The 9,628-nt window shown below is 40.9% G+C and overlaps 1 protein-coding gene across 4 annotated transcripts in view; it reads right to left on the bottom strand.

Moving 5' to 3' along the window:
* The window catches only part of JADE3 (jade family PHD finger 3), a 63,640-nt gene that overhangs the window by 38,272 nt on the left and 15,740 nt on the right, over positions 1-9,628 (bottom strand). For 2 of the 4 annotated variants that reach the window (XM_083855919.1, XM_083855920.1), the window contains exon 2: positions 7,666-7,718. The exons of the other annotated variants lie outside the window; for them this stretch is intronic. The gene's annotated coding sequence lies outside the window, so the exon portion shown is untranslated. The remainder of the gene's footprint in view (positions 1-7,665; positions 7,719-9,628) is intronic. 4 annotated transcript variants of the gene reach the window in all.

The raw sequence follows: 9,628 nt of genomic DNA, 5'->3' as shown, positions 1-9,628 counted from the left end.
ACATTCACCATGGATTATGGGCTAAAAGGGAACCGTGACATCATTTCATGTGCCCTCCTATCATGATGATCCATCATTCAGTCTAGTGCAAAGTACTTAACAACCACTTTGCTTTCCAAATGTAAAAAGAGGGTAACAAATGCTACTTCATATTAATAACATGCTTTGATGACAAAATATAATACAGCACACCCCAAATACCTTTCCTACCTTGAAAACAGAAGTACAGGTTTTAATTTCTGGTACCACATCTATGCATTGACCCACTGCGAGGGCAGGGGAGCAGATTTACACCAGAGGCCTTCTGAATTGCCTCACACCAAGCAGCTTGTGAAAAAACAGAAATCCTCAGAAGACCAAATCACCAGCAACATGTGCAGTGCCACCATTACCTTAGCAGAAACTCTCCAAGAGGCTACCAAGAAATTAAACTGCACTGTCTTCCCAGTGCTTTCCTGACACGCAGCAGTGACTGAGCACCCTTATTTTCATCTTTGAGGCAAGCTACACATGTTGGCCTGTACACAGAACAGCCAGCTGGGCCAGGCTGACATGGAAATATTTCTGTCCATTAAACACGGAATTTTACCATTAGCATCCTGAAGACAATACTGATCTGGGCAGAGTGAAAACAAAAATAAACACCGGACTGTCATTAATTCAAGCAAATACACCACTGTGTACGTGGTTCTGAGCTACACTCTGCTTCAGTCCTCATCATCAATTTTGTGCTCCTGAACAGAACAAGGTTTTATACCAGCTGTTTATTAACAGGACTATCATTTTCCTAAAACAGCAGCAGAGATTTGGACACACAAAATTATTTCCTTCAAAACATCATATTGCATTTGAATGCAAGTCTGTTTTTAAGATAAAATAAAAAAGAAACAAATAATTTCCTTCCCTAGAACCACAACCAGTCTGGTGCCGCCTGGGATAGCCACACTTACATGCTTGAAGTGTGGCTGCAGCCCGTTGAACACTTCTCAAACCCACTTCTCAGCTCCTCTTACTCTCCTCCTGGCATCACGCCCAGGCAGGGAAGGCTAAAATGAGGGTACATCCCTCAGGAAAGGGAGTCATGGCCCTCAGCAGGGTACTGTGCCTGCCCACCCCAGCCAGGTGCATCTCGTTGCTGTAAGCCCCTCCCTGGGGGAGCAAGGAAGTCCCCAGCACAATGAAATGAGGAACAAGTTCCCAACGGGAAAGTCACAGTGATACTGAACACACAAACACCACCTGCTGAGGTGGCCAGCAGGACATTGTCAACAGAGGGATGCCACTACAGCTCTCACTTCCTCTGCTCAGCATCACATAAACTGTCTCTTGTCAGGCTGTTGGAAACAACACAGCAGTTAATTGATCCCTGAAGGAAATGCCAAGGAGGCAGGGGCCAGCTCACATAAAGCCCTCTAACTGCACCTGCACCAAGTGCCATGGAAAAGCACCTACCCCAGTTACTCATGCTCAGGAAGCTCATCTGCTTGGAAGAGAGCAGATTAGAGAGAGAGAAGTTATTGATCATGTTCTGCTTGTTTTACAGGGCTTCCTCAAAAGAAAACACATACCTGAGTTGTCTTAACACTAAGACATTCAAGAACCAAGGGGCAAAAGAAGAAAAGAAAACCCTACAAAGCCCACTTACTAAATGAAGCTAAGGACATCTGCTTTGAAGAAAGACTGATGTGGATGCACTGCTACTAAAAATGGTCATCACACCTTATGCTAAGCCAGGAAAACAAGGGGCTGTCTGCCCAGGAGGTTTGATACTCGAAGACAGCCACATGCCCTGTATCTGCAAGGAGACTGCAGTCACGGGCTTGCCAAGCTCTGGTGAGAAACAGGAGCAGCACACATTTATATGCACACACCAATATGACTGAGCAGAAAAACCTCTGAGCGCTTAGCTGGGCTTTCTATTTTAAGAACTGGTATGATTCACGTTACCTTGGCTCTAAGTGTTTTTCAGTCTTCACCATATCTACCCTCATGATAAGCTCATATTAAGCAAGCACTGAAAGCCCTGACATTTCAGAGCTGCAGCGCAGAGCAGCCGTACATCATGCCGGAGCCTCGGGCATCAGCAGGCAGCTGCATCCAGGTCTCCCAAGTGCATACTCTGTGACCTTGCCACTCACTGCCCTTCCTGCTGATGTACATGTGGAAACAAACAGAAGAAAGATCAGAAAAATCCCTGCGATGCACTAAGTATTGTTCTGGTGTGGCACAGTGATGAAACTTGCAGGGGAGGGGGAGATGGGGACAAAAAAAACCCCAGAGAAGTGTCACCACTTAATTGAAAATTAAGAAATAACCAGTATTAACTAGTTTAAGTGAAGCCTCCCTTTGCCTCATCTGCCTGACGCTGCCAGCAGTTGCCCACTTGTATCTTTTTCTGTTCTTCAGCTGTATTAATGCATGCTTTCATGACAAAATACAGGTGGACCTAGTATTGCAGCTAGGGTCATAGGCAGGAAATACTGTCAAAGAAGGAAGGATCTAGAAATGCATGCACTATTTGGGATTATGAAAAACAACTTTTCTATTAATAGCATAGGCAAAAGTTCTTATATCCTACAAAACACTTACTTAAAATAATAATTTAAATTTTTGTACTTGCTAATAAATATATTAAAGTGGGTTTCACTGTTCTTGCTTTGTTCTTTTCAAATCTCAAATAAAATAATCAACAACAGCACTCTGCATTAAATATTTTATCTGTTTTGACTCATTTTTTTTTTTACTTATAATGCTTTGAAGAGGCTAACCACTTCACTGCAAAATTTTGCACCACCAACAAAACCCAAAGGATTGTAAAAGGCAGAAAGCATTAATATGCATCTTTATACCCTACTCAAAGAATGTAAGAACACAAACATTTTTCCTGCAAGAAACTTTAGGTTGATCTGACAAGAAATGGCTGTCATTAGAAGTTGAAATAAACAATCTGCATGCTAAAGTTTTCCTCAGGTAAGAAGAGGGCACTGAGAGGATCATTGGATAGGAACAATTAAAGGAAAGTACTGTCACAGCCAGAACTCTAAGTAGTATTTGGAATATTTCAAATCTCTGGTTGAATACTAACATTCTACTACATTTTCTAGCATTTCACACAACATGTATATATGCAATTGCATTATTATTTTGGTCCTCTATGTCAAAACATCATAGTACGAGAAAACATTTACTGTAAGGTTTCTTAAAATACTTTTTAGTTTAAAAAACCTTTTAAACAGACAAAAAGATCTGTCTTAATAACTAGAGATTTAAAATTAGTTTTAATGTCTGGTCAAATAAATTAATGTCATGTACTACAATCTGTAATATACAACACATTAAAGGATACAGAGGGTCTTTTAGTCAAAGAGATTTAAAATAGATTTATAAAAATAAATACCATTCCAGGTTTCTCTATATCACCAAACTGAGATGGGGAAAAAACACTATGAAAGAGATGCTGTGGTCAAGTGATGCTTGTCCATTTTTATGTACAAAGTAGAGGCAAAAAAAGTATTTTTCTCTGTCATAACATGAGCTGCAGCGATGGCTAAATAAATAACAGACCTGTCCACTGGAGCTGATGCTATCCTGAAAAGAGGAAAGGATGATTCTATTTGTCCAAGGTTTCAAAAATGTCACATCTTGTTTGGGAAAGCAGTCAAGAGATGCATCCTGAAAACCACATAAGATTCAATTTCTCTTCAAATGGCCAAGTTGAAGCCAAAGTACTTTTATATTTTTTAATGAGGGGACATACTGATCAGGACTGACCATTAACAGTCCTCTAAATTCCTCCTTCCTCTTCTGTCCTGTGGAAATAAGCAAGATTTCAACAAGTAAGATTAGACCACCACTTCCTACTGTTCCTAGGAGAAAATACGTCCTTCTCAAGCTGCACTGAAGCTGAGCTGATGCAGGTGGCTTTTTTGGCACAGGAGAAAAGGTGCCAACCCATAGGGTTGATTGCAAAGAACATTGGGACTTGAAGGGGTGGACTCTGAAAGTAGAGGAGAACACTCTGTGACAAAGAACTATCACAGCTGACCCTCCAAAACTGCCAATGTATGAGGCAATGCAGGTCTCTTGTCCACTCCGTACTCCTGTGCTGGCAAGAATGGAAATGCCTACAAGCCATGGAAGTGGAAGGTGTTTCACCACATGTTTATTCACATGGTAAGAGCTACAGGATGCTGCAGCTGCTGCAATTGAATCCCACGCTGTCAAGAGCAGTACTGAAATCTCTGCTGAGAAACAGGAAGAGAAAAGAAGTTCCAACTGAAAGTACAACTGTGAAACTGAACAAAACAAACAAAACCACCTTTACAGCATCATCACCCTTAAGACTCCATGATGCAATGCAAAACCTGCAGCTAGGATGTTTTGTACATGCAACTCCACCCGGTCAGGGAGGTTTCATGGACCTGTAAAGAAGCTGCCTTCTCTGCAGGACTTGAGGCAGACTGCAGCTGTACCAGTTACCAGGGGCTCTGCAAAGGAGAGAAGGCACAATCAAGCCTGCACTTGGACTGGGGCAGAATAAAGCCACCCCAGACTCTGGCCATCCACCTCCTCAGCTCTGCAACACCTAGTGACTGGCTGTTCACACAGAAGCTGTGAGCTCAGAGCAGATCACAGATCAGGCATGTGCAGCTGCTCCCTCAGACATCCCTGCTGCTGAGGCAGAGCACTGCTGGCCTATCCCAACATCGACTATGGTTTCCATTTAATACATACACAGCCACGCCACAACACCTGTGAGACGCTTCTAGGTCTGAAGAAGATGAAAACACACACATTAATTGAATGTCTTCAAAAATACGGTACTTGAACATTCTCAAATCACCTGTAGCAAACTACTGCAGGAGGAGAACAGCACATTGATGCAAGAGAGGCATCCTTCTGGGGAGGCCCAAGAGCAGCAGTGACAAGCACTGACACGAGCCTGTCTGGTTTCATTTGCTATACCCACACAGCAACAGAGAGAGCTTTATGGATGAGCAACCTTAGTGGATCACTCATTTGGGCTAAGTGCAAGGCAGTATCTTCTAGCTCCCTCAACACCATTGGAGAAGTACTTGCAGAATGTCAACTCCCAACTATAGCTCTAAGGAAAGTTTGTCATGGCTTCAGGGTAAAAGAGGAAACAAGACTGAGACTATCCATAGAAGAAGGATGCAGAAGAGGGGAGAACTGTTTTAAGTGGCAAAGAGAAGAAACAATGAATTGACTACTCACAGCTTCTCATGGCCCAGGATGAGACAAGGAAAACAAAAAGTTACAGAAGAAACTTCAAGAGATAGTAATTGGGTGAAGAAAAAAAAAAGTCATTATGTACAAAACGACTTTGAGAAGCTCCATGCTATGGCATATTGCAGAGATTGAAAAGCAAACCGATTGAAGAAAATTAGGCAAAATGGAGAACAAGGGCTATTAAACATAGTGTCATGTCAATCTGCTGGAAATCCCAAAATCAAAATTTTACAAGAAACAGTCAATAGAATTGAAAATGCCTTTTTCCCCTAGGTGTCCACTGCCAACCATTATCTGAGACAGCAACTGGCCTAACTGAGTAAGGTAAATCATCTGAAACCACACACACTCATAACCCATTAATTCCTCTCTGTGCTATGGATTTCATTGTTTTTTAATTCATCGCTTCCTAACCTGACCTCTGTGGACTACAGATCAGATGGGCATCTATAAGGCTGTGATAAATATTGAAATGAGTATGTTTATCAAATAAGATTTTGCGTATGATAAGCACAACCAACAGAGATTCTGACACTTGACATACTGTTGCCCTTAAAGTTTGTTGATTGCTGTTCATGGAACTATCCTGGTCAAAATTATTAAGTAAAAGATTAGATCATTTCAGTGTACTTGAGTTGTTGATTTTTAATTTTTTTAAAGGAAAAATCAAATAAACAGTTGTACAAATTTAGTATACATCCACCTTAGAGTCCTATCCACTAGGGATTTTCTTTTGGATTCTCTTCTATTCTGTAGAGATTCAATCCCTTTAACAACGAGACTTCCAATTCTATGCCTTAAGTTTAAGAACCCACTTCATTTTCTTACAGTTTGCCAAATCTGGATAACTAACAGTGTTCTCATGTGATTCTTACAGGTTTATTATCTCAAACCTTTCCAAGATACACATCTGAAGCTATTCTGTCTCTCTCCTCCCTCATAAGGAAATAAGTCAAAACCTTTAGCCATCATTGTATTGCTGCATGCTTGAATTCTACAAGCTAAATGCTTAAAAACCCGTTTAAACTATTTAGAAAAACATAACCATGCTTAAATTTTTGCCTGTAAAGCCCAAATGTGGTGGTGATCTATCTCATCTGAGCCACTCATTTCATCGGTAAAATCTGTCTGAGCTTCTTTTCCAACCGCAATGGCAAAGCACAATGCAGCGCAGCCCTGCTAACAGCACAGAATCAGGTGGGAGGAGAGGCTAATGCTGGTTTTGTGTAGAACAGAATTGCTAAGCCCTGACCCCTCGAAGACAAAGCCATGGTGCAAGAGTAGTCAAGGCCAAAGCTCTATTTGCAGAAAATCAATGGGTTATGCACAATAGCAGCTGCACTCAGATGTTCACAGCTCAGCTGGAGTCTGTAGATCTGGTCTCTAAATTCAGAGTATTTGACGTTGAAAACTTAAAAAAAAAAAACTCCAAAAAAGCAGTCCCCCCCCTCGCCCCGCTTTTTTACAAATTTAAACAGTCAAAACAGAAGCAAGCTTTGAACTAAAATTCTTGAAATTGAGATGAGTGAATCCCTTCTCTTTGCCACTCCTTATGATCTTTGGTAGCCAGCCAAATGGCTCAGCTTAGCTTCACTTTCCACATCAGTCCAAAAGTTGAATAAGTAATAAAACTTGCATGAGGAGAGGGCTTTATAATCACATTAGAGACATACAAGGGAGACCGGTTACCTCGGTTCACCGGACAGCTTGAACAAGGCTTCATAATGAGGGACAGGTGTTGGCACCAATTAGGAACACTCAGCTCACCACTGACATTGGCCCCTCAAAGCACTGACTGCACTTTAATCCTCTAAGCAACATAAAAGAAAAGCAGAGTGGGCAGAAAAAAAAAAAATCTAAAAATGCCTCTGCAGAGGATTGAAATATTTTTGCTTACTTAAGGGAATAAAATAGAAGTGTCACAAAGCTGCAGAAAGTTCACTATGAAGAATCTTGAGTATATCAAGAATCTAAATCTTCTGCACAAAAAAGCACGGTATTTAATTTTAGGAAGGGTATCACCCTGTATAGTATGCATTCATCATAACTATCAGAATTTATCTTCAGAAAAGAAGCACAAAATAAAAAGGAGTAGAAGCAGCACACGTAAATACTGAGGTAAGATAAAATTATTCCATCTATGCCTACCAGCATTTCAAGCATTATGGGATACACAAGACAGATTTTAACTGAGATTATTAAGGAGTCCTGCAGGCTGAAATGTTACTGTTAACAGCTTCTTTTATGACTTCCTCCCCTTTAAAAGACCTTATATTCCTTTAAAATTCAGAAAGCTTTCATTCAAAAGGTGATATCTGAAAGTTGAAGGTATATAGATTCAATTTACACATTGTAAACACCAACACACACATATTTATTTATTTATTTATAAGTACCAGCTCCTCCTTCACTTACATGCCAGGTCATGAGGTAGATGTTTTCACTTCAGCTGATGACATCACAAGCTCCTAAAAAAATGAAAGGAGTGCTTTTAGGTAGTAGGAGTGACATCAGGCATTTTATGTTTGAGCTACAATTTAATTTTTGGCAAGTAAGTGAAGGTTGTATTATATTTTCATTGCAACTTTCCCAAGCAAACAATATGCCCAGAATATAAAGCTTTAAATTCCACAATTCTCATTCGATATGTGGAAAATTTAAAGGTATCAGCTATATGTGCACATACTGTGATAGAAATGCAGTAAGTACTACAGCTAAAAACATTATAAGAATAATTATAAGAATATTCTCAAAGTTGATTTTGCTATCCTCTTAAAATAAATGAGAACCAACTTTACTAATAGCAACAAAATGAAATTTTAATTAGTATCTTCTCTATGCTGTTTTGGGAATAAAAACTCTTCAACAAACACATTCAGACAGATACACACTTATTCAGCTGGCTTAAGGTGTTGATTTCTCCTTATACACTGATGCTTTCTTCATTCAAGAGGGTCTTCTATGAACCACGCATGCTTAGAAATTCATAGGAGGGCAAACAAAATAAGCATAGAGGCAAAGCTCCATGTGGCTCCTGATTTAATTCCTCACAACATTCCTCCATCCTCTCCTTGACAATCTCGAATAGCTTTGCTATCCTGGCAGGGATTCTGCTTACTCGCCCTTTTTAATCTAGTCCTGAGCCTCGAGCAATATTAAATATGGGAATAGAGGAATTTTTCCCTCCACCAACTGCTCACATTCCCCTCCTGCAGGATCATGCACATGTATGTTTTGTGCCCTATTGTAATGCACATGGCAAACACACCCAACAGATGAGCTGCAGCGCTCCTCAGAGATGTCAGCAGTCCACCCCATGCCTTGGAGCAAAAAGTTAACAAAAACAGGACAGCTAAGAGCTGTGGAGGAAAGTATTAGAGAGCAAAAATGCAAGTAAAAACTAAGGAAGCGATAACTGCATACCCTGCCAGAACAAAAAGAATTAAAAAAGGGGATATGACAGTGGTTTTACAACTGAAATAAGGCAGTTTATGGCTAAAATGTCAGCACCATGCTCTAACATCTGCGCTCCTCCACCCATCTGGAGCACAAGAAAAAGATACAACCACCCATCCACTGAGGAGTGGCACAGATCCCATTACTCATTACAACTATTGTTGCTCAACTTAGGCTGTGGCATCAAAGGAAAACAGTTCCTTACAATCTGGGGGGTGAGGAAGAGAAGGGGAACATATAATATATTGCAGCTCCTATATGCTGACTATGCAAAATTTTGAAATTTTTGGCTCTACTAATTCTCTTCGATTTAAAGTTTCACCTTTGGGCATTTTTTGTCTTTGTGTATTTGGTGGGGTTTTTTTGGTTTGTTTTGTTTGGGGGTTTTTGGTTTTTGTGGGGTTTTTTGTTTGGTTTGGGGTTTTTGGGTGTTGTTTTGTTTTCGGGGTTTTTTTTGGGGGGGGGGGCAGCAGAGGTGCTTGGTTGGTTTGGATTGGGTTTTTTGGGTTTTTTTTTTTTTTTAATCTTCCTCTTCCCATCTTCCTGACATTCTCCGGCTATACCCCACATTAAGCAATTAACTTTGAGCAACACAAGAAGATCTGTAGATCAAAGCAGCACCAGAGCCAAGGTTGTTGAAACATGAATCACACTATGTGGGTCGGGTTTTTAACTTCAGATAAGCAGACACACTCTTCCACCACCACACAGATGGCCCGAAGCAATCCACAGAGTCGGTGCAGGAGCCTCCCCCAATTCAGAAGGACCCAGCTCAGGGGCAGCAGGAACACCTGGCACACAGAGAGTGGGGGTGACCACAGGGCTGGCTTCAACAGCCTACTGCTGCTCTGCCTATTACTACCCCTCATGGTACTCTGCCTCTACCCTCCAGCTAAGAAATGCCAAGAACCTCACCCACAAA

This window comes from Zosterops lateralis (assembly GCF_965231275.1).
Source record: "Zosterops lateralis genome assembly, chromosome: 2".
NCBI classification, from domain to species: domain Eukaryota; kingdom Metazoa; phylum Chordata; class Aves; order Passeriformes; family Zosteropidae; genus Zosterops; species Zosterops lateralis.
Note: the sequence above shows the minus strand (reverse complement) of the source record. Positions and strands in the feature narration are given on the sequence as shown.